The sequence below is a fragment of the Lithobates pipiens genome, unplaced genomic scaffold, assembly GCF_037356315.1.
Source record: "Lithobates pipiens isolate NorthernLeopardFrog02 unplaced genomic scaffold, aLitPip1_a1.2 Scaffold_67, whole genome shotgun sequence".
NCBI classification, from domain to species: Eukaryota; Metazoa; Chordata; class Amphibia; order Anura; family Ranidae; genus Lithobates; species Lithobates pipiens.
This window is the reverse complement of record NW_027507889.1, coordinates 1,524,540-1,549,544: the sequence shown is the minus strand read 5'-3', so window position 1 is coordinate 1,549,544 and position 25,005 is coordinate 1,524,540. Positions and strand designations below refer to the sequence as shown.

General features: G+C 45.3%; 1 non-coding gene and 8 pseudogenes across 1 annotated transcript; 7 read left to right on the top strand and 2 right to left on the bottom strand.

Annotated features, from left to right (window-relative positions):
* The first annotated feature begins 91 nt into the window (after positions 1-91).
* LOC143959127 (5S ribosomal RNA) lies at positions 92-210 on the top strand. The gene has a single exon (XR_013270190.1). It is a non-coding gene; the product is annotated as a 5S ribosomal RNA (ribosomal RNA).
* Positions 211-678: 468 nt separating this feature from the next.
* Positions 679-807, top strand: LOC143959154 (5S ribosomal RNA; annotated as a pseudogene).
* A 105-nt stretch (positions 808-912) lies between these two features.
* Positions 913-1,031, top strand: LOC143959203 (5S ribosomal RNA; annotated as a pseudogene).
* A 325-nt stretch (positions 1,032-1,356) lies between these two features.
* On the top strand, positions 1,357-1,475 carry LOC143959174 (5S ribosomal RNA; annotated as a pseudogene).
* Positions 1,476-1,583: 108 nt separating this feature from the next.
* Positions 1,584-1,702, top strand: LOC143959163 (5S ribosomal RNA; annotated as a pseudogene).
* A 601-nt stretch (positions 1,703-2,303) lies between these two features.
* On the top strand, positions 2,304-2,432 carry LOC143959153 (5S ribosomal RNA; annotated as a pseudogene).
* A 105-nt stretch (positions 2,433-2,537) lies between these two features.
* LOC143959223 (5S ribosomal RNA) lies at positions 2,538-2,656 on the top strand (annotated as a pseudogene).
* Positions 2,657-23,561: 20,905 nt separating this feature from the next.
* Positions 23,562-23,680, bottom strand: LOC143959199 (5S ribosomal RNA; annotated as a pseudogene).
* A 107-nt stretch (positions 23,681-23,787) lies between these two features.
* On the bottom strand, positions 23,788-23,906 carry LOC143959179 (5S ribosomal RNA; annotated as a pseudogene).
* Positions 23,907-25,005: the final 1,099 nt, after the last annotated feature.

Below are 25,005 nucleotides of genomic sequence, written 5' to 3'. Positions count from 1 at the left end.
TGGCGTCGACGACCTGTTTTATTTTTCTGCTTGTTTGCCGAGGTGACCATCTTGGCATTTGTCAAGAGGGTTGAGATTGGCCAGCAAGACTGCCTATGGCCACATCACCCTGAATGCACCCGATCTTGTCTGATCTCGGATGCTAAGCAGGGTTGGGTCTGGTTAGTACCTGGGTGGGAGACCGCTTGGGAGTACCAGGTGCCATAGGCTTTTCATAATATGTTGTTGGCGTCGACGACCTGTTTTATTTTTTTGCTTATTTGCCGAGGTGACCATCTTGGGGTTTGTCAAGAGGGGTGAGAGTGGCCAACAAAATTGCCTACGGCCACTCTCACCCTGAATGCGCTTGATCTCATTTGATCTCGGAAGCTAACTCTGGGTAGGACGTTCATTTTCAGTATCACCGACCTCCCAAACCAGGAGAATTTTTCTGGGGACCATTTGGTTAAGTTATTAGAGATACCTTTTAATAACGGGGTGTAGTTTAGTGCATACAAGTCGGATAGTGCAGCTGGCAATTGGATTCCCAGGTAGGTTAATGAACGGGTATTCCAATGAAATGGGAAGTTTGTTTGACAATATGTTGTTGGCGTCGACAACCTGTTTTATTTTTCGGCTTGTTTGCTGAGGTGACCATCTTGGTGTTTGTCAAGAGGATTGAGAGTGGCCAGCAAGATTGCCTACGGCCACATCACCCATAATGCTCTCGATCTTGTCTTATCTCGTCTGATCTCGGATGCCAAGCAGGGTCGGGCCTGATTAGTACCTGGATGGGAAACCGTCTGGGAATAACAGGTGCCGTAGGCTTTTTGTAATATGTTGTTGGCGTCGACGAAGTTTTAATTTTCTGCTTGTTTGCCGAGGTGACCATCTTAGCGTTTGTCAAGAGGGTTGAGAGTGGCCAGAAAGATCACCAAAGGCCATATCACCCTGAATGCGCACGATCTCGTCTGATCTTAGATGCTAAGCAGGGTCGGGCCTGCTTAGTGTCTGGATGGGAGACCTCTTGGGAGTACCAGGTGCCATAGGCTTTTCATAATATGTTGTTGGCGTCGACGACCTGTTTTATTTTTTTGCTTATTTGCCGAGGTGACCATCTTGGGGTTTGTCAAGAGGGGTGAGAGTGGCCAACAAAATTGCCTACGGCCACTCTCACCCTGAATGCGCTTGATCTCATTTGATCTCGGAAGCTAAGCCGGGTCGGGTCTGGATGGGATACCGTCAGAATATAACAGGTGCTGTCGTTTTTTTTTTTAATAAGTTGTTGGCGTCGACAACCTGTTTTATTTTTCTGCTTGTTTGCCGAGGTGACCATCTTGGCAATGGTCAAGAGGGTTGAGAGGGGTAATGAAGAACCCCTAAGGCCTCATCACCCTGAATGTGCCCAATCTCGTCTGATTTCGGATGATAAGCAGGGTCGGGCCTGGTTAGTACCTGGGTTGGAGACTGCTTGGGAGTACCAGGTGCCGTAGGGTTTTTTTTAATATGTTGTTGGCGTCGACGAACTGTTTTATTTTTCTGCTTGTTTGCCGAGGTGACCATCTTGGCGTTTGTCAAGAAGGTTGAGAGTGGCCAGCAAGATCGCCTACAGCCACATCACCCTTAGTGCGCCTGATCTCGTCTGATCTCGCATGCTAAGCAGGGTCACGCCTGATTAGTACCTGGATGGGAGACCGCCTGGGAAAACCAGGTGCCATAGGCTTTTTTCTAATATGTTACTGGCGTCAATGTCCTGTTTTATTTTTATTTTTCAAGAAGAACCCATGCTTTTTGTTTGGAATGAATATTCCAATAGATTATTCGTGATAAGTGGCAAGCGTGGTAATATTTCTGTATGTCCGGGAGGCCAATGCCCCCTTTCAATTTAGGGGCGGTCAGTCTATGAAAGCTTAGTCCAAGGTGTCGATCGGCCCACAGGAATTGTGTACACATCTTTTCGATATAGTGCAAAGAATGTCCGGGGAAGTTTAATCGGGATAGTCTGAAGGGTGTATAGAACTCTGGGTAGGACGTTCATTTTCAGTATCACCGACCTCCCAAACCAGGAGAATTTTTCTGGGGACCATTTGGTTAAGTTATTAGAGATACCTTTTAATAACGGGGTGTAGTTTAGTGCATACAAGTCGGATAGTGCAGCTGGCAATTGGATTCCCAGGTAGGTTAATGAACGGGTATTCCAATGAAATGGGAAGTTTGTTTGACAATATGTTGTTGGCGTCGACAACCTGTTTTATTTTTCGGCTTGTTTGCTGAGGTGACCATCTTGGTGTTTGTCAAGAGGATTGAGAGTGGCCAGCAAGATTGCCTACGGCCACATCACCCATAATGCTCTCGATCTTGTCTTATCTCGTCTGATCTCGGATGCCAAGCAGGGTCGGGCCTGATTAGTACCTGGATGGGAAACCGTCTGGGAATAACAGGTGCCGTAGGCTTTTTGTAATATGTTGTTGGCGTCGACGAAGTTTTAATTTTCTGCTTGTTTGCCGAGGTGACCATCTTAGCGTTTGTCAAGAGGGTTGAGAGTGGCCAGAAAGATCACCAAAGGCCATATCACCCTGAATGCGCACGATCTCGTCTGATCTTAGATGCTAAGCAGGGTCGGGCCTGCTTAGTGTCTGGATGGGAGACCTCATGGGAATACCAGGGGCCATAGGCTTTTTTTTATATGTTGTTAGCGTCGACAACCTGTTATATTTTTCTACTGATTTGCCGAAGTGGCCATCTTGGCGTTTGTCAAGAGGGTTGAGAGTGGCCAGCAAGGTCGCCTACAGCCACATCACCGTAAATGCTCTTGATCTTGTCTGATCTTTTATAACAAACTATTAAACGTGATTTTTTTTTTTTGCATCTTTTTTTGTTTGTCTAGCAAAAAATAAAACTCCCAGCTGTAATTAAATACCACCAAAAGAAAGCTCTGTTTGTGGGGAAAAAATGATAAAAATTTCATTTGGGTACGGTGTTTTATGACCGCGCAATTGTCATTCAAAGTGCATCAGCGCTGAAAGCTGAAAATTGGTCTGGGCAGGAGGGGGGTTTAAGTGCCCAGTAAGCAAGTGGTTAAAGTGGTGCTCCGGCCAAAATTACACTTTTTAAATAAAAATACCCCTATAATACACAAGCTTAATGTATTCAGTAAAGTTGGTCTGTAAACTAAGGTCTGTTTTGTTAGGTTATTACAGCATTTTGAAAGTTTATAAACTAGCAGCAGACTGTGACCATCTGAAGTGTGGGCATCTGAAGCCAGACTGTATTTCTTCCTGGATTTCAGCCTTGCAGATCTCGCACATGCTCAATGCTGCACAAGCAGTGTAATAAGTTTCAGGTCAGGTTTCCATGGCAACGGCAGTGTTTGAGGAAGTTGCCACCCATATCTATGCAAACCCCTCCTCCCTCCAGGAACCAGTAAATATACTGCATGTACAAGGAATATTATTCAAGAAACACACACACACACACTATATATATATTGTGTTCTGTACATATATACACACACATATATACACTCAGCTGATACTTTTTTCTGTACAGCTTTTCATTTAAAAAAAAAAAAATAATTAAAAAAATAATAATCTCAGCAACACAATTCATTTATGCATCTAGACGTATTGAAGACGACTTTATGAAGTTCAAACTGTGCATATTAATTTTGAAAAATTGTGCTTGTGTTTTGGTGTTAGGCCCCTTTCACACGGGATGGATCAGTAATGATCCGCCCCGTGATGATCCGCTTGCTCAGCGGGGATCGCTCTGTTGTCCCCGCTGAGCCGGAGGATAACAGGGCGGTCCCAGTACACTGTGCATGGACCGCCCTGTCAGCTCTCCGCTCTCCTCTATGAGGGATCGTCTGTCCGTGTTCATCCGATCCACTCTGCAGACGGATAGAAAAATAGGATTTCCTCCGTCTGCAGAATCGGACAATTGCGGAGGCGGACGATATCGGGTGTTTGCGGATGTTCATCCGCCGACACCCGCTATCCCATAGGAATGCATGTATGTCCGTACTTCATCCGCAAACGGATGGATGAAATACGCACATAATGTCCGCATGTGTGAATGGGGCCTTAGATGGGATGGTGGGAGTATTTAAAAAAACTGCTTATTTACAACTATTTGCACAAACAACTTTCTCTATGTTACATAGATAATCGGGTTAAAAATAAGAAAATATTCCCCCAGCACATCGCATCGCCCCCCTCCCCGTAAAATCGCATCGCCCCAGCACATTGCATCACAACGCCCCCAGCACATCGAATCGCATCTCCCCCAACACTTCTCATCGCATCGCCCAAAGCACATTGCATCACCCCCGACACATCAAATCACATCAGAGCATCGAATCGCATCACCCCCAAAAGATCGCATCAAATCGCATCACCCAAGCACATCTCATTAAATTTCCCCAGCACATTGAATCGCATCTCTCCCAGAACATCAAATCGCAACACCCAAGCGCATCGCATCTCCCCCAGAACATCGAATCGCATCACCCCCAGCACATTGCATCACCCCCAACACTTCGAATTGCATCAGCACATCGAATCGTATCGCCCCAGCACATCTCTTCGCCCCAGCAAATCGAATTGCATCTCCCCCATCACATTGCATCTGCCCCAGCACATTGCATTACCCCCAGCGCATCGAAATGCCCAAAGCACATTGCATCACCTACAACACATCGAATCGCATCAGCACATCGAATCGTTTCGCCCCACCATATCGCATCGAAATGCATCGCCCAAGCACATCGCATCGCCTCAGCACATCGAATCGCATCTCCCCAGAACATCGAATCACATCTCCCCCAGCACATCGAATCGCCCCCAGCACATCGCATCTCCCCCTCCCCGTAAAAAACGCATCGCCCCAGCACATTGCATCACAACGCCCCCAGCACATCGAATCGCATCTCCCCCAACACTTCTCATTGCATCGCCCAAAGCACATTGCATCACCCCCGACACATCAAATCACATCAGAGCATCGAATCGCGTCGCCCCCAACAGATCGCATCAAATCGCATCACCCAAGCACATCGCATTGAATCGCCCCAGCACATTGAATCGCATCTCTTCCAGAACATCAAATCGCAACACCCAAGCACATCGCATCTCCCCCAGAACATCCAATCGCATCACCCCCAGCACATTGCATCACCCCTAACACTTCGAATTGCATCAGCACATCGAATCGCATCGCCCCAGCACATCTCATCACCCCAGCAAATCGAATCACATCTCCCCCATCACATTGCATCTCCCCCAGCACATTGCATCGAAATGCCCAAAGCACATTGCATCACCTACAACACATCGAATCACATCAGCACATCGAATCGCTTCGCCCCACCATATCGCATCGAAATGCATCGCCCAAGCACATCGCATCTCCCCCAGCACATCGAATCGCCCCCAGCACATCGCATCGCCCCCAGCACATCGCATCACCGCAACACATCAAATCGCATCAGAACATCGAATCGCGCTGCCCCCAACACATCGCATCGAATCACATCACCCAAGCACATCGCATTGAATCGCCCCAGCACATCGAATCGCATCTCCCCCAGAACATTGAATCACATCACCCCAGCACATTGCATCACCCCCAACACTTCGAATTGCATCATCACATCGAATCGCATTGCCCCAGCAAATCGAATCGCATCTCCCCCAGCACATTGCATCTCCCAGCACATCTAATCGCCCCAGCACATCAAATCGCCCAAAGCACATTGCATCACCCCCAAAACATCGAATCACATCAGCACATCAAATCGCTTTGCCCCACCACATTGCATCGAAACGCATCACCCAAGCACATCGCATTGCCCCAGCACATCGAATCGCATCTCCCTAGAACATCGAATCGCATAACCCCCAGCACATTGCATCACCCCAGCACATCGAATCGCCCCCAGCACATCACATTGGCCCCAGCACATCGAATTGCTTCTCCCCAGCACATCGCATTGCCCAAAGCACATTGCATCACCCCCAAAACATCGAATCGCATCAGCACATCGAATCGCTTCGCCCCAACACATCGAATCCCATCGCCCAATCGCATCGCATCTCCCCAGAACATCGACTCTCCCCAAAGCACATTGAATCACCCGCAACACATCAAATCACATCGCCCCAGCACATCGCATCGCCCCCAGCATATCACATCACATTGCCTCCAGCACATAGAATCGCATCTCCCCCAGCACATCGAATCGCAACTCCCCCAGCACATTGAATCACCCCCAGCACAACGCATCGCCCAAAGCACATTGCATCGCCCAAAGCACATTGCATCACCCCCAACACATCGAATCGCATCAGCACATCGAATCGCTTCACCCCAACACCTCGAATCCCAATCGCATCACATCTCCCCAGAACATCAAATCACCCCCAGCACATCACATCGAATCGCATCACCCCAGCACATCGCATCGCCCCCCAGCACATGGCATCACATCGAATTGCATCTCCCCAACACATCGAATCGCATCTCCCCCAGCACATCGGATCACATCTCCCCAGCACATTGAATCCCCCCCAGCGCATCGCATCTCCCAAAGTACATTGCATCACCCGCAACACATCGAATCGCATCGCCCCCCAGCACATCACATTGAATCGCATCGCCCCAGCACATCGCATCGCCCCCAGCACATCGCATCACATTGCTCCCAGGACATAGAATCGCATCTCCACCAGCACATCGAATCGCATCACCCCCATCGAATCTCCCCAAAGCCCATTGCATCACCCACAACACCTTACATCAGAGTCCCACTTTATAGCAGAGTATCGCCCCCTTGCATCAGAGTGTGGCAGAGTGCCCCCTTACACATACACTATATTGTCAAAAGTATTGGGACACCTGCCTTTACACACGAACTTTAATGGAATATCAGTCTTCGTCCATAGGGTTCTATATTTCGTTGGCACACTCTTTGCAGTTATAACAGTTCAACTATTCTGGGAAGGCTGTCTACAAGGTTTAGGAGTGTGTCTATGGGAATATTAAAAATAGTGGGAGGGGCAAGAATTGTCCCCGCCCACTATGTATGGGGCGCTGGTAGAAGGGAATTAATTAATTAATTTACAGTTGTTGGAAGTGAATAAGAAGTAATGTTATATATCTAAAGTTCTACACATTTGTTGGTATAGCCGAACTCAGCCATGTTGATGTTTGCATGACACATGTTTAGAATGTGTAGAGGAATGTGGCAGAATCTGCATATCAAAGGAGTTACCTTCAGCCCAACTGGTGCACACAAGCTTCAAAGAGATTGATGACAAAGACGGCCCAGGGCACATCAGATGCATACTGGCCACAAAAGCCAAGTATGGCAGGACAGTCAGTAATATTAGGAGGGCTGTCATGTGAACACTGATTGGTCCAAACCAAATGGGACTGGCAGTAGGGTGTGGTATGGCTGAGGTATGTTTTAACAAAAAGGTTTGCAACCATGAGGTCTCTCTCTGTCTCTTTATTCCATCATGAGGTGTAGCGGCGAAGGTCGGATAAGTATGGCTTATATTATACTTTGATTGTATGATATGTATTATCGTAACTTCTATTGATACCTTATGCACGCTGTATTATTTCCTTGGGAAATAAATGAGATTTAATTGACCGTAGACCGTGTATTGATTTCATAGCCAACGGTGGTAGCATTGTGGTATTAACAATAACATGTGCTCGGCGTAATAGATTGATAGATTAGCTAAACTATAGGGACTAGACAAAGGAATACATAACTGATAATAATAAGACTAGACTGAATTGATCAGTTACTTCATTTGGCACCCCAGAAGGCGTGTAAAACTTATTTTTACACAGAATCCACAAAAATCTAAGGTATTTTTGTTTGAGTCCCTGTAAGCACAGATGCTCAGACACCCAGAACTGAAAGTCATCTCTAGTGTGGACAATATTGGCGCTGGCTCGCAAATTCTGAAACCACGCTTGGATGAGCAGGAAAATTCTGTGAGATATTTCACTGGTATAAACGCACGCGTAAAACCTGGTGAGAATTGTGACTGATATATATATATATATGTACATTATTGTTGTGTTTGCTGCAGAAACTGTAACCAGAGGGCAAATTGGCGCACTGGCGAGATAAGGGACTGCTCATCCCTGGTTATGTGATATAACCGCAGATTGACAGGATAAATCATACAATTTTGAGGGAAAAGTGGAAATATCCACGTGATTGTGAAAAAGCGTTCTGTCCCAAAAGAAATTCCCTATGACCTGCTATCGGGTAGAAGGACATTGAATAAGAGTGTGTTCTCCTAAAGAAATTCGTGGGTAAACGAATTTGTATTTGTTTTTTTTGTTTTTTTTTGTCTGTATGTGCAGTGGGACTACAGGTCAAAGCTAGCTTCTAAACAGCTTCCTCTGTGTCTTTGTGTGTTTGGTATCTGATTGTTTAGTGTATTGCTAATGCACAGTGTTGGTTAGAGAGTGGCAGGAATTACCATACATCTTTGAGGAAAAAGTGGGGGAAATATAGGTTTTTATTTCTACACACGTGAGAGTGAAATAGCTCTGGTCCAATAGAAGACCAAGGCATTGATTAAGAGTGTGCTTTGTGTCTTGTATGCTGTAGAACCACAAGTCACTGTAGATTTAAACGTTCGTATCTGTTTTTTTTTTTTTTGTTTTTAGTTTTTTGGTAGGAGTAGGGGGGGTTGTCCATTTGTTATCTGTTTTCTTTTGTCTAAGCAACTGGTTGAGCAATCTTGTGTGGATAGGCTAATTAGCATATCAATGGAAGCCATTGAAGGTTTCATTAGCAAGCATGGTGGGATTCGATTTCAATTTACTCACGAAGGTAAATTAACATATCAGTTTAATGAAATTTTAAAACAATGTAATACACATAACAGTCGCATATTTAATAGATCAAAAAAAGGCAGGAAACAGAGAATGGCCAATGCCTTATGCATGTTAATGAGAATGAAAGAAATTGCGGAACAAAAAGAATTAGAATGGTTTGCTGATAGAGAAAAAGTGATGGAACAGGTAAGTGATATATCAATCAGGATTGAAAAGGCTGATGCGGATGCTTGTAGTCGGATTGAACAATTAGTGGCTGAGAAATGTGTATTGCAAAAGAGATTAGATGAATTAGAACAAACGTGTAAATTGAGAGAAAGTTGCATTGCCTCTTTGAATCAAAGGGAGGCTGAGAATTTGCAGGTTATCACAAGGCTTAAGGCACAAGCAGCCATAATGGAATTATCCTCCAAGTGTGCAATAGTGGAGGTACCCTCCACACATGCTCAGTGTATAGAAAAGCCAGAAGTGAAATATGAAGAAAACCCGTATGCTATTATCACTGCAAATGATAGTACTGTGATGGGAATCGATGTGGAAGAAGCAAATAAAGGTGGGATAACTGCACTTGAAATTGACTCAGGAGTTGACACTTCGGATGACTCCTCAGACAACGAAAGTGTAAAGTCTGTGCATTCCAATCGCAGTAATATTATCCAGCAATGTGGGTTTCCAGCGCCATATGCTAAAAAAATGGCCTATGCAGGGAAACCAGAACTAAAATGTTTTTTGTGTAAAAGGGGGGGTCACACTTCAAAATATTGTCGGGCGGCGAATAATGATATCGAAAGGAAATTATACCCGAAAACGACCCCAAGGCTTCATGTGTGTTATTCAGCCAGGTGGGGTAGCCATCCACAGCACGGAACCCATAGTAATCAAACCCATTTCCCGTGTAAAACGCAAATGCGGGGTCTAGAAACTAAAAAGCAATATGTAGGACAGTTGCTTAGAGTCAAAATGGAGATAGACGCATGGTTACTCAAATATAGCACTGGGGGAAACAATGTTAGCAGAACTTAGTGAGCTGCAAGCATGGTAAGAATATTCTGGTCAATGTTTCCCGGCTATGAAAAAGGTTTGATGTAAGTTTCAAGTTCAGAATATGATAGAGGACCTGGATATAGATATACATTTTTTTTGTTTTGTACTTTTAGGGATAAACCCCTGAATTGGTATTGTGGTTTTTCTTTTGTGTGGTTAAAAGATGTTTCTGTTATGAGTTTTTTTTAATCTTGTGTTTCTTTACTCTTCTCTTATTGTCAGTCTTTGTAAACTTTTCCTGAGTAGTATCCAATACTGCTGATTAACATAAGAATTGTGTGTAATCACTTGTGTGTTCCTTTTTCCAGAGACCAGGAAGAAGCTAATCTGGTTCGTATACGGACATTTGCATTTGTTTGCAGGTCTCTCAAAGTAACAACAGTGGTAAAATATAGCAGAACATGGGTTAGGTTATTGTAAATGCATAATCGATTATCACATGGTACCATGAGCTCATTAGTTAGTAATTGTTTGCAAACAATGAAAAATAATAGTACTAAAAAGAGTTACAAATGAAGCTAAAATGTTGTGATGATACATATGCTTTGTTGTGTTTTTTGTTTTCCCCAGTAACTAATTGTATTTCAGATTGGAATGAGCACGCTCCTCAGGAGAAAAGTCCATGGATGTTGTCAACTAAAAGTTGAGTGTTTGTCATTGTTGTATGATGGTTGTCTTGTCATGTTATTTGTGTGATCATGGCCAGATTTTTAAGTTTTTTTTTACATTTTTTTTTTTTTTTATTTTTTTTTTTTTATTTATTTTTTTTATTTTTTTTTTTTCTTCTAAAAAAAAATTTTTTTTTTTGATATTGGTTTAGTCCTCTATGTTAGTTATATTTTTATTCAGGTGGAAAAGTAGTAGGTCTAATCCACCTGAAAGGGGGGGAATTGACAATGCCCTCAGTTAGAACCAGTCACCTGAAAAGGGGTAGTGCATACATCGTAAAGATACAGATAGATGCATTGTTTTTTTTAGTTTGTAAAATCTGAAGTTTTTGAGAAGCAACACTGACGTTCAGTTTTAAACGTTTTTTGATCATACCATGGGGATCCATTTTACAGTGGGTGTAGCCTAAAGAGGTCATGGTTGTTTGGATAGTTTGGTCAGAGTTGCAGAAGCCAGGAATACTGAGGTCCTGGGCTCCAAGGAGGGAACTATAAGTAAACATGGTAAGCGAGCAGATATTGTGGATAAGAAGTTGATACTGCTCTTGTTTTTCACTTCCAGAATCCAAGTGGAGCGAGAATTGGAGAGGCTTCTGGAACATGGATGACAGATGATCATCTGGTTGGCAGTTTGTCTGTGCCACACCATACCATAAATTAGTTCCAATACACATCAGGAGAGAAGGAAAACTGAAAGATTCAGATTAATACCTGTTTTTTTTCGTATGGACAATTTGGTGCTAATGCTGAATCTGAAAGACTGTGCCTAGCAAGAGAACTTGTGAAATATTTTTGCTGAAGTCTCTCCTGATGAATGCAAACATGTTATTTATACATGTGCAATGGGTTGGAGGTTGGGGAAGAATTATGACACATCCAATCCGTCAAAACATGAAAATGTAAAATATGTGTTGTTTTTGTTGGAAGGAGGAATTGAAAGAAGAAAGGTTTTAATGTATTACATGTATTAATGTAACGGAGACAATATGGTGCAGGTACCCAGGAGGTATACTGGCGCTTATGCATAATAAGGTGGCTGTTGGTCAGACTAAAGGGTGCCAGGTGATACATCAATGGGGTGAAAACTTCCTCGTAGGGGTGGTGTCTCAATCCTAGCGGTCCTAGAGAGAAGCTTTCGGTTACAGGATATGCGGGACACCAGAACTAGACACGAGGAAGATACGCCCGGTTGGTGTCTCACCTGAGAGGTTGAAACCCTGCACAGATAATGCCAGTGAATACACACAGGAGCATGCTCTGTTAAAATAAAGGGAACAAACGCTGGCTACCAGGGTACCGTAGGACTTCACCACATGGTGCTGCAACATCTCATGGTGGTTGACAAAAACCTATCACCCTATATGTGCTGAGTATACACTGAATCAGGTGCGGTTATTGTACCAGTGACTTACTCCCAGAGATGAGAATGAGGTCCATGCAGGATGCTTATTTCTGAGGAGTAACCCGAAAGAGGAGGGATGTATTCAGCACTATATTGGGGGGGAACAATAGCTGGGATGGGTGTTGTTAATGGAGGGGACATCAGCCTTCTGAGGAACAAACTCACAGCCATAGCTTCAGAGAAGGAGCGTGACTTTGTTACCCTGGGAGATTGGTGGTATCCTTGATAACATTCAATGAAGTCACAGAAACACTCAGGTTAGAGTGGCTCCGGATTTTGTCAACCATGTTGAGAGGTTGGTAGGGAAGACAGAAACCTGTCATTGGCTCTGGCGCGCACTCTGTGGCAGGTGGAAATATCAGCCAACATCAAGCTGATTGTACTGTCTCTGTATGAGGGGCAGTAGCCTGATGAGTTAGCGTCACCGCTCAGTAAGATTTTGCCAAAACACGTTGCTTACACTAATCCAAAATAGTGGTCGAATGCCTGTATGGGTGGTACTAAGTTGGATTGTGAAAGGTGTTATGCTGTATGTTCTCATATACAGAAGTGCAGACTTGGTCTGTATATTTGGTGGCATCAATGGGCTTACTGACTGGGGACTCTAGCTTGTTGCATTTGAGGCTATATCACACATGTGATCAGAGAAGATGAACGCTGGAGGCAGGTTGATATTTCCCTTTGTCGGAAGCATGACCATGATGTCCTTTGTAGGCCAGGTCAATACATGGGGATGAACGAATAATGTTGGGAAGTTATTTCTCTCTGTATTCTGGATGGAGAGGTCATTGCTGGGAAGAAGGCACCCAGGTATTATTTAGGACATAGGCGAGTTTTGTTTCTTTGTCCTAAAGAATACCGGTGTAGTGTTAGTCATGGGACTCGAGGGTTCCTTGAACCTAACCGTAGGTAGAGGTGCATGGTACACAATGGGCATGATCTCTGAAATCCAGGCACAGGGGTGGAATTGTGTGGGTTTGGTAATTGTTGTAAACTTATATGTGTAGTTAAGCGATATTTATCTAGAAGGGTCTCCCATTTGTCTATGCAAGTTGAGGGACGATTTGACGGTGAGCTCTCTGTGTACAAATTGGAGACATTGCTGCCAAGTCAGAGCCCTGCAACGCCGCTGCGAGCAAGCCTGCCTAATCCCGACCCGTAGTTACAGTAAAAGGTTATAGGAGGTTGGGAGCGGGGTGCGTAATACATATATATGTATACATATTATGGTAATAAGTTGATTTATGTTTGCGGTAGAATGTGACCTATGGGTATTGTAGGCTAGTAAAGGCCCTCCTCAAGAATCTGGGTCTGAAAGCTGGGTGATATGTTGCTCTGAATGGGTACTGGTGAATGGTGAATGAATGGGCACCCCTTGCCTGTACTGCCGTCCTGAAGATACCCAAGATGCAGAATGGTGACATGGAAGCTGTCGCTGAAGAGTGGTGGAGGTGTGTCACTCAGTGGCAAAGCGGCACGTGTTGGGAGACATCACATGGTAAAACAATTATGGACTGCTCCATAGGACCTGCTTCGGCACACGTTGAAAACACAGCGTGGTAAGACAATTGTGTACTGTTCCATGAGAGATGTCTCTGGAGCGCTCGTTGAAAACAACCATGCGTTACACGAGCTAAGGACTGTGCTACAGGTACTGGTTCGGAAGCACATGTTGGGGAACCACACACGTTGAGACAGTTATGGATTGTTCAGAAGGAGCCGTGTCTAAAGAAGGGTGGTATGCGCCTTTTAGGCGCAAAGCGGCATATGTTGGAAGTGAATAAGAAGTAATGTTATATATCTAAAGTTCTACACATTTGTTGGTATAGCCGAACTCAGCCATGTTGATGTTTGCATGACACATGTTTAGAATGTGTAGAGGAATGTGGCAGAATCTGCATATCAAAGGAGTTACCTTCAGCCCAACTGGTGCACACAAGCTTCAAAGAGATTGATGACAAAGACGGCCCAGGGCACATCAGATGCATACTGGCCACAAAAGCCAAGTATGGCAGGACAGTCAGTAATATTAGGAGGGCTGTCATGTGAACACTGATTGGTCCAAACCAAATGGGACTGGCAGTAGGGTGTGGTATGGCTGAGGTATGTTTTAACAAAAAGGTTTGCAACCATGAGGTCTCTCTCTGTCTCTTTATTCCATCATGAGGTGTAGCGGCGAAGGTCGGATAAGTATGGCTTATATTATACTTTGATTGTATGCTATGTATTATCGTAACTTCTATTGATACCTTATGCACGCTGTATTATTTCCTTGGGAAATAAATGAGATTTAATTGACCTTGGACCGTGTATTGATTTCATAGCCAACGGTGGTAGCATTGTGGTATTAACAATAACATGTGCTCGGCGTAATAGATTGATAGATTAGCTAAACTATAGGGACTAGACAAAGGAATACATAACTGATAATAATAAGACTAGACTGAATTGATCAGTTACTTCAACAGTTAAATGTTGTTAGAGTACTTACCTTTGATTGGTCCAGAGGCTTAGTAACGGTTGCCACAAACAGGAGACCCTATAAAAGAGAAAAAAGTGTGTCAGTTGCTGCAGTATAACGGACAAAGAAGATCAGAACACATCCCTGCTGTTTCGTTATGGAGTCCTTACTGCGACAGGTGATCGAACGGGCTGGTGCCGTGGATGGAGAGCGGTGGCTTCGTTCCTGTCTGTCGGCTTATCCGGTGGCTGGTTCTGGTAGTGTTCCGTCTGTGGATGTCCCTCTGGTGGAACAGTTTGATTTCCTCAGTGCATTCTCTCGGGTACCCCAGGATCTTCCGGTTTCGGCGGCTTCCTCTTCCTCCCGGTCGGTCCCTCCTCTTGACACGGTGACGCAAGAACCTTTCGGAGATGTCCGCTGCTGATCGGCCTATTCTCCGATCTCCGAGGATGCCGCAGGTGCAGTGGACCATCGGGCTGCCCGGAAAAAAACGAGAAGGAGACCGCGAAGATTTGAATCGGTGGATTCACCCCTGCAAAACAAAAAAGGTACTGGGTCTGCTTGTTTGAAGAAAAAGAAGAAATCGAATCATTTGAATGTTACTGGGCATACTGTCACTGCTAGGGACAATGTCTATAGTGCTTTACATGTATCTGATGCGGTGGCTGCTACAGTTGATAATGCTTCACTGGTGCTTGACAACGTTGCCATGGTGAATGACAGAGCTCCTGTAATGGCTGCAGATTGCTCCATTTCTGAAGGATTTCAGCAGGCAGCTGTTCCTACTGCTCAAGAAGTTTCACGTTTAAATGGAGGTGAGTCGATTGATGCCTCTATTCTGCAAAACTTTATGATTAATATGTCACAACTTTTATGTAATGTATTGCCTAAAACTGCTTCTTCTCGCTCTGCTGATGACGCTGCTCTTATGTCAGTTTCGAAAGATAGTGTTCATACTGCTTCAAATTCTTCTGTTTTACTTAATGTCGATTTGACTTCCTCTGGTTTATCATTAGTTCCCTCTTGTGCTACTGTTTCTAATGTTCCTGAACCTTACATTAAAGAAGTACTTACGTGTGAATTGTCTCCATTAGGTTTTCACTTACCTATTTCAGTTAAAGAAAAGATTTGGAAAGGGGGTTATATTGAATTGCTTTCCTTATTGCCGTCATTTAAAGAATATAGGTTTGATAAAAAATATAGTGAGAAATCTGATGTTGACAGGAGACGTTTAGGCACGCGCAATTTTAATAATTGGTTACAATCTTTTTGTATTTATGCTAGTGTAATGGGCGAATGTCATCCTGAGTTATGTAGCGGTATGTTTCATCATGTTGAAATAATTTTAGAAGCTTATAAAAATTTTCCAGGTTTAGCTTGGTTCTCTTATGATGAAGCCTTTCGACAGAAGCTTTCGGTTCATAAGTCTTCCTTTGGAGCAGGGAGAAACTGCAGTGACCCAAATCGCTAGCTATTAGGTCCACAAAAGTTATTTTAAGGACTGGTATGGTATAGGTGTAGTTCAGGATGGGTGGCACTAATAGGTACCACTGATAGATGGGACTGATGGGCACTGATAGGTGGCACTGACAGGTGGCACTGCTGGGCACTGATTGGCGGCGCTGATGGGCACTGGTAGATGACACTGATGGGCACGGATATGTGGCACTGGGGTGCAGCACCGTTGTTGAGGCAGATTGTGGGCACTGATGTGTGGCACTGTGGGTACTGATGTGTGGCACTGTGGGCACTGCTGGGTGGCACTATGGGCACTGCTGGGTGGCACTGATTGGGGGCACTTTTTTATTACAGAGGTGGCACTGGCAGGGGGCAGGTGGGTACTGGTAAGCTGGCCGTGATCGGGACTTATGTCCTGATCACGGCCGCCGGTGATCGGCTCTTTTTTTTCTCCTCGCGATGTCAGCGCGAGGAGGAAAAATAGCCGATTACCGGCTCCGTTGTATCACATGATCAGCTGTCATTGGCTGACAGCTGATAACATGGTAAGGGGTCGGGATCGACTCCTTGCTTGGATCTGTGATCAGGCGAGTCTCAGACGGGCAGGCCGCTCGTGCACGGGATGACGTCAATAGACGTTGTCCCGGCAAAGGAGGTCCGCGCTGTAGCCGTCATTTGGCTATAGCGCGGGTCTCTACTGGTTAAACTGAGCCGCAGATCTAAACCATTCTGCAGAAACTCCAAAACTACTGAGGTGGACGGAGTGGTGGGGTCCCACTGCTTACTTTCTGCAAATGTTTTAAATGTATTCCATATTTTAGAATAGATAAAGTTTGTGGAAGGTTTCCTAGCCTTTAGGAGAGTAGAAATCACCCCCACTGAGAATCCTAATGACTGTAAATTCTGCCGCTCAAGATCCAAAGATGTAGATTCAGTTTGTGAGGAGCTGGGTGCACCAATTTCCCCTGTGAGAGAAGCTGCGGGAACACTGGGATCTTGACCGGCGGGGCATACGCTGAGATGTTCTTAGATGTAGATGTTCTTTTAGACTCAGCAGAGCTAAATACACTGCTCGCAGCTCTAAGACATTGGAGACTACCCCCGCCACAGGGACGTCCCATTTCCCTTGCACTGCCAGGTGATCTCAGTGTGCTCCCCACCCTTTCGAACTTGCGTCGGTGGTAAGAGGTCTTCCTTCGACCCCCAGAGGAGACTTCTCTTCATAGAAGCTGAAATTGATATTCTCTGACATAGGGACTTCTTCCTCCACTGCGTCAAAAAGCCCCATTGAAGAGTCCTCAGATGCCAATGAGCCCAAGGTAACATTGGAAAGGCAAGCCGCCATGGTCCCGATTAAACTCAAGCAATTCGAGGCTGACAGGTGGGAGAGAGATCTGACGTGGACCCTCTTCTGAACAATCGCCTTCACCTTCTGCTGAGGGAGGCGCACTGTACCAGCCTTGGTGTTGAATAGAGCACCCAGGTAAATCATCACTTGAGTTGGGGTTAGGAGGCTCTTCTCTGTATTTACTAACCATCCAAACTCTCTCAGAGTCCTCAGAAGAATCTCCTTGTGGTCCCGTAGCTGGGCTTAATCGGACGCTAGCAGTAGAATGTCATCCAAAAAGTGAAAGACTCGAAGGTGCCAGGGCTGAAATTAGAACTTTTGAGAATATCCTTGGTGATGTGCATAGGCCAAAAGGCAGGCATTGAAACTGGAGATGTGTTGAGCCTATTGCCACTCTCAAAAATCTTTGGAACGCTGGTAACACGGGAACATGGAAATAAGCATCTTGCAAGTCTACCGATAGCAAGCAGTCTCCTGGTTGGACCATCTGGATGATCGTCTGCAAGGATTCCATCTTGAACGAGTCGAGCTGTATGAAACAATTTAACCTCTTCAGATCCACCACTGGTATCCACTCTCCACTCTTCTTGGGGATGAGGAAGAGAGGAGAATAGAATCCCATGAATCTCTCGGAGGGAGGGACCAGTAAAACTGCCGGTTGTACTACAAGAAGGTGAAGATATTTCTGCAGAGCTTCCGCTTTCTGCTGTGAAGTTGGACTTTTTGTTAGAACTAACGAGTCTTGTGGGGGCACATCTTGGAAGGTCCAAAAATGGGTAAAACGGACTGTAGAGACCACCCACGGATCTTCGCAACGACTGCCCGATACCTCCGCAAACCTCTTCAACCTGGCTGCAGTGGCCTTTTGTCAAAAGGATTTTGTCCCCTCCTGAGTATTGGAGAGGCTTCTCTATTTGCCTTTAGAAACGTGGCCTGAGTACTCCTCCAATTCTTTTTGGGGTCTCTGCCTTGTCTAAAGTTGGAGAAATTCCTATTCCTGGAAGCTTGGAATTTTGTTGATACCACGTGTGAATGCCTCACCCTTCTATCCTGGGGAAGTAGCCCCAACTTCCCTCCTGTCACTCTCGAGATTGCCTTTTCCAGTCTTTCTCCAAAGAGTGCCTTCCCATCAAAAGGGATTTTGCACCAGTTTTGTTTTGATGCTGCGTCGGCTGCCCATGGCTTTTATAATGTCGTCCTTTGGTACATCTTCTCGGATGACTACTTCAATGTTTTCTGTCCAAACTTTAATGGCATTCATTAGACACCAAGGCTAAAGCCACAGCCAGTCTACATGCTCCTCCAGCCAACTGATAGGCTTTTTTCAAATCCATCTATACGCCTGTCCAGAGGATCTTTAAAAGGAGGCCGAATCCTCCATAGGTAGGGTGATGTTCTTGGTTAAACGCACCACTGCTGCATCAACTACTGGAGGTGTATCCAGGAAGGCTGTATCTGACTTGGCCAGCGGGTACAACTTCTGGAGTCTATTTAGGGAGAAGCGTTTATCCGTCCTCTTCCATTCCCCTTCTATTAAATCCTTTAATTCTTCTAGAAAGGGAAAAAAATTAATTTCATTTTCAGAAATGGAAAAAAGGTTTTTGCCTTTTTAGGAGGCTCTTCCACCTCTTCCCAGCAGATAGCTTGTTTAACCGCCAAGACAGAAGGTTGTACTAATGAAAAATTAAACCCAGAGGGTTCTGATTCATCTGAGGAATCCTCCGACTCGGCACTGTCCCCAGCAGATAAGGGAGGCGGGGTTGAAGAAGTGCCTGCTGGGTCCGCGGATGATTGACCCTGGTTAGTCATTTCTGACGTTTGACCCCTAAGCGTGTCTTGCAGGGAGGGAGTTGTATGAATTAGCTCTGCTAATGAGTCTTTAACCACTTAACAACCGGCCCATAACCGAATGACGGCTACAGGGCGGTTGTTTAACTCTGGGAGGCCGTCATATGACGTCCTCCCAAAATTCCGCTCTCACGCGCCCCCTGGGGCGCGCACGCGAGAGCATCCTTGACTGCCGCGTCCACAGGACCCGGCGCATCACAGATTACGGTCAAATGACGGAGTGATCACTTGTAAACAAACCGGCGTCATGTTATGACGCCGGTTCCTCCCTCCCCCTCTCTGTACCGATCAGTACAGCGGAGGGAGAAGAGATCAGTGTCAGCAGCGCTGTGGGCTGCATCTGCAGTGCCCACATCGCTGCTCACCGAAAATTAACCCCATCATACCCTGCCATTACTCTGCAATACTCTGCTTCAATACTCTACAATACTCTGCTTCAATACTCTACAATACTCTGCTGCAATACTCTGCTGCAATACCCTGCAACAACACTCTGCAATACCCTGCAACAACACTCTGCAATGCTCTGCGACACCCGCCAATACCCTGCAACACCGCCAATACCCTGCAACACCCTACAATGCTCTGCAACACCCTGCAACACTCTGCAAAGCTCTGCAACACCCGCCAATACCCTGCAACACTCTGCAATGCTCTGCAACACCCGCCAATACCCTGCAACACCACTCTGCAATACCCTGCAACAACACTCTGCAATGCTCTGCAACACCCGCCAATACCCTGCAACACCCTGCAATACCCTGCAATACCCTGCAACACCCGCCAATACCCTGCAACACCCGCCAATACCCTGCAACACCCTGCAACACTCTGCAATGCTCTGCAACACCTGCCAATACCCTGCAACACTCTGCAACACTCTGCAACACCCGCCAATACCCTGCAACACTCTGCAATACCCTGCAACACTCTGCAATGCTCTGCAACACCCGCCAATACCCTGCAACACTCTGCAATACTCTGCAACACCCGCCAATACCCTGCAACACTCTGCAATGCTCTGCAACACCCGCCAATACCCTGCAATACCCTGCAACACCACTCTGCAATACCCTGCAACAACACTCTGCAATGCTCTGCAACACCCGCCAATACCCTGCAACACCCTGCAATACCCTGCAATACCCTGCAATACCCTGCAACACCCGCCAATACCCTGCAACACCCGCCAATACCCTGCAACACCCGCCAACACCCTGCAACACTCTGCAATGCTCTGCAACACCTGCCAATACCCTGCAACACTCTGCAACACCCGCCAATACCCTGCAACACTCTGCAATACCCTGCAACACTCTGCAATGCTCTGCAACACCCGCCAATACCCTGCAACACTCTGCAATGCTCTGCAACACCCGCCAATACCCTGCAATGCTCTGCAAAATTCAGTGGCTAAACCCAAACAATGAGTTATGATTAAAGCTCATAACTGCTTCTATAGCATGTTAGAAAATTTATTTTATCATCATCCATGATTTTTATGTAGGTACCCACCATCTGCTAATGCTGCAGAAGCAGAAAAGGGATTCCGTCTTGCTTGGAGTGTGCCTGGCTTCCCATCTTGCTTTGAGAGATCATAGCTTCCCATCTTGCTTGAAGATTTCATGGCTTATCAAACAGTCATGAAAAACAGAAAATTTACAATGGCATTATGCTTACTTATCCAGAGATAATGAAATCTGAGGTTTGGGTTAAAAATACACAATCGAAACCATGGCACGATATACATTTTTTTTACTGTTAACCTAAAATGCTTACTTCATGGTTAAACCTGGCTTAACCCTTTCATGACTAAGCCTATTTTTGGCATTTGGTGTTTACAAGTTAAAATCCATATTTTTTGCTAAAAAATTACTTGGAACCCCCAAACATTATATATATATATATATATTTTTTAACAGAGACTCTAGAGAATAAAACGGCGATTGTTGCAATATTTTATGTCACACGGTATTTGCGCAGCGGTGTTTTAAATGCAACTTTTTGGGAAAAGGGATACTTTCATGAATAATAATAAAAAAAACAGTAAAATTATCACATTTTTTTTGCATAATGTGAAAGATAATGTTACGCCGAGTAAATAGATACCAAACATGTCACACTTTATAATTGCACGCACTTGTGGATTGACGACAAAGTACGGTACCTAAAAATCTCAATAGGCGACGCTTTAAACATTTTTTACGGTTACCAGGTTAGCGTTTCAGAGGAGGTCTAGTGCTAGAATTATTGCTCTCACTCTGACGATCGTGGCGATACCTCACATGTGTGATTTGAACACCGTTTACATACGCGGGCACGACTTCCGTATGCGTTTTCTTTGCTTCGCGAGCTCGCGGGGACGGCGGGCGCTAAAAAAAATTTTTTTTTTTTTTTTATTCATTTTAAAATGACTAAATTGTTTTTAAAAATAAAATAAAAAATGTGATCACTTTTATTGCTGTCACAAGGAATGTAAACATCCCTTGTGACAGTAATAGGCGGTGACAGGTACTCTTTATGGAGGGATCGGGGGTCTAAAAGACCCCCCACCCCTCCTTTACACTTCAATGTATTCAGATCGCCGAAAACGGCGATTCTGAATACCGGATATTTTTTTTTAAATCGGCGCCATTGGCAGCTGAGTAAACGGGAAGTGACGTCATGACGTCGTTTCCGTGTTTACTATGAGGAGACTGGAACGAAGCTGATTACGGCTTCGTTCCAGTTCCTCCCCAGCGGCATCGCACCAGAAATCGGTGCTCCGTATCGAGCGGGAGCACCGGTAACAGCGGCGGGAGGGGGGTACGTCCCCTCCCGCTCCTCCGGCATAACAGCCGAGCGGCTTTTAGCCGCATCGGTTGTTATGGCTGGATAGCCAATTGCCTGCTGAAAAAAACGGTACCGGGATGATGCATGCAGGTGCGGGCATCATCCCGGTATACCGCCCGGAAGCCGAGCACGCACATCTGCGTACGCTCGGCGGGAAGGGGTTAATAACAAGGTTAAATATAGACAGGCACAGGGAGAACATGCAAACTCAGGGAGGGAGTGTCATGGTTGGGATTTGAACCAGCAACCCTTCTTACTGCTAGATGAGAGTGCTAACCACTACACCACTGTGCTGCCCAAACCACTGTGCTTCATTATCTCCGGGTCACTTAACCCCTGAATCTCTAAAGCTGGCCATGCACATGTCAGTTTTTTTCATTCAGCTAGTGGGTTAAATTTAAAAAACAACACCTGACTGGATTCCTCCATCCACACACTCAATGTGGGTGCTGGAATCTTCTCCACTGTATTATTGAATTCTGACAGCAGGAAGGCTACCTTGCTGTCAAAATATGCAGATCATCTCTCCAGCCTACAGCCCTGACTGATTGGGAATATCCTGACTTCTGTTCAACCACAGTGGCCACACATGGATCCAAATTCATCTTTAGTTACTCTAAGGCCGCGTACACACGGGCGGACTGTCTGTCCAACTTAGTCCGCTGAAACGTGTTTCAGCGGACAATCCGCTCGTGTGTGGGCTTCAGCTGACTTTTTCAGCGGACAGTCTGGCGGACTAAGTCTTTCGGAATTTCCGTAATACAGTCCGTCCAAACTTGGTTTCAGCGGACAGTCCGCTCGTGAGTAGGCAAGTTGGACGGACTAAGTATGGCGCATGCTCAGAAAGGATTTACACGGCCGAAGGTTGCATTGCAGTGTATTGGACGTCGTATTTCTAGTCCCGTCGTACGTGCTGTACACGTCATCTTGCAAGCTTTCAGTGGACTGTCTGTTCATCGTGTGTGGTCAAGTCCGTTCATTCAAAAGTAGGACGGACTGTCTGTCGGATTGTCTGACGAACTTAGTTGGCCAGACAATCCGCCCGTGTGTACGCGGCCTAAGGCTTGCCATACATGGAAGTTTTTTTTAAAGTGGGCTAATCAAAAAAAAGCAAAAACAACTGAACCGATTATCACATTGACACAGGTGGGGTCAATAGAGAAATCCTTCTTTCTGGGTTATTGTATTCTGACAAAAGGGGAGATGACCCCACTGTCAAAATAAACTAATCAGCACTTATTGAAAGTAAAACCTTCCAACAAGCTGGTTAGAGAGAAGTCGATTAGAGAAAAGTTTCATGATGTGCCTATTTTGTGAGGTTCCCCCCCCAAAAAAAACCTATACCTTTGTCTTAAATAACTTATGATTGACCAGACGACACATTCTCTTTGGAGTCGAATGGCCATAGCAGCCTTTTTATTACCAGCAGATGAAAATACAAAATTCTTAGAAACAACATAACTTAATGCATATAAATACATTTTACAACAAACATTATAACCAAATATATATATCCGTATTACACATTCAGGGTGATATGGCCGTAGGCAATCTTGCTGGCCACTCTCAACCCTCTTGACAAACGCCAAGATGGTCACCTCGGCAAACAAGCAGAAAAATAAAACAGGTCGTCGACGCCAACAACATATTAAAAAAAGCCTACGGCACCTGGTATTCCCAGGCTGTCTCCCATCCAGGTACTAACCAGGCCTGACCCTGCTTAGAATCCGAGATCAGATGATATCTAGCGCATTCAGGGTGATGTGGCCTTAGGCGATCTTGGTGGCCACTCTCAACCCTCTTGACAAACGCCAAGATGGGCACCTCGGCAAACAAGCAGAAAAATTCAACAGGACGTTGATGACAGCAACATATTTAAAAAAGCCTACTACACCTGGTACTCCCAAGCGGTCTCCTATCCAGGTACTAACCAGGACCGACCCTGCTTATCATCTGAAATCAGATGTTATCGGGCGCATTCAGGGTGATATGGCCGTAGGCAGGGCCGCTGATAGAAATCATGGGGCCCCGTACAGCCTACCTGATGGGGCCCCCTTCAGCTCCACCCTGGCCCCGCCCCTGGTCCCTCATGTAGCCCCACCCCTGGCCCCACCCATTGCCCCTCCCCAGACCCCGCCTTGAAACAAAGTGTAGGTTTGTCTACAAGTGACATTTGTTTTTCTCCAGTCAGTTATAGGTTTGATTATCCAAAAGAAATACTGTTTTCAGATGAGAACATACCTCTTTAATATCTATATGTAATACAAACAAAACAAATAAATAAAATGGTATTTTGGAGAGTATTGGCAGGGTATTTATTGCAGAGTATTGGCAGGGTAAGTATTGCAGAGTATTGGCAGGGTAGATATTGCAGGGTATTGCCAGGGTATTGGCAGGGTATTGGCGGGGTATGTATTGCAGAGTATTGGTGGGGTATGTATTGCAGAGTATTGGCAGGGTAAGTATTGCAGAGTATTGCAGAGTATTGTCAGGGTATTGCCAGGGTATTGGCGGGGTATGTATTGCAGAGTATTGGCGGGGTATGTATTGCAGAGTATTGGCGGGGTAAGTATTGCAGAGTATAGGCAGGGTAAGTATTGTAGAGTATTGGCAGGGTATTGGCAGAGTAAGTATTGCAGAGTATTGGCAGGGTAAGTATAAAGTATTGCAGAGTATTGTCAGAGTATGTATTGCAGAGTATTGGCAGGGTATGTATTGCAGAGTATGTATTGCAGAGTATGTATTGCAGAGTATGTACCGCCTGGGAGTACCAGGTGCCGTAGTCTTTTTTTTAATATGTTGTTGGCGTCAACGACCTGTTTTATTTTATTTGTTTTACCTGTTTTAGGCCATCTTGCTGGTCACTCTCAACCCTCTTGACAAAAACCAAGATGGTCACCTCGGCAAACAAGCAGAAAATTAAAACAGGTCGTTGACGCCAACAACATATAAAAAAAAAGCCTATGGCAGCTGGTATTCCCAGGTGGTCTCCCATCTATGTACTAACCATTTCAGACCCTGCTTAGCATCCGATATCAGACAAGATCGGGCACATTCAGGGTGACGTGGCTGTAGGCGATCTTGCTGGCCACTCTCAACC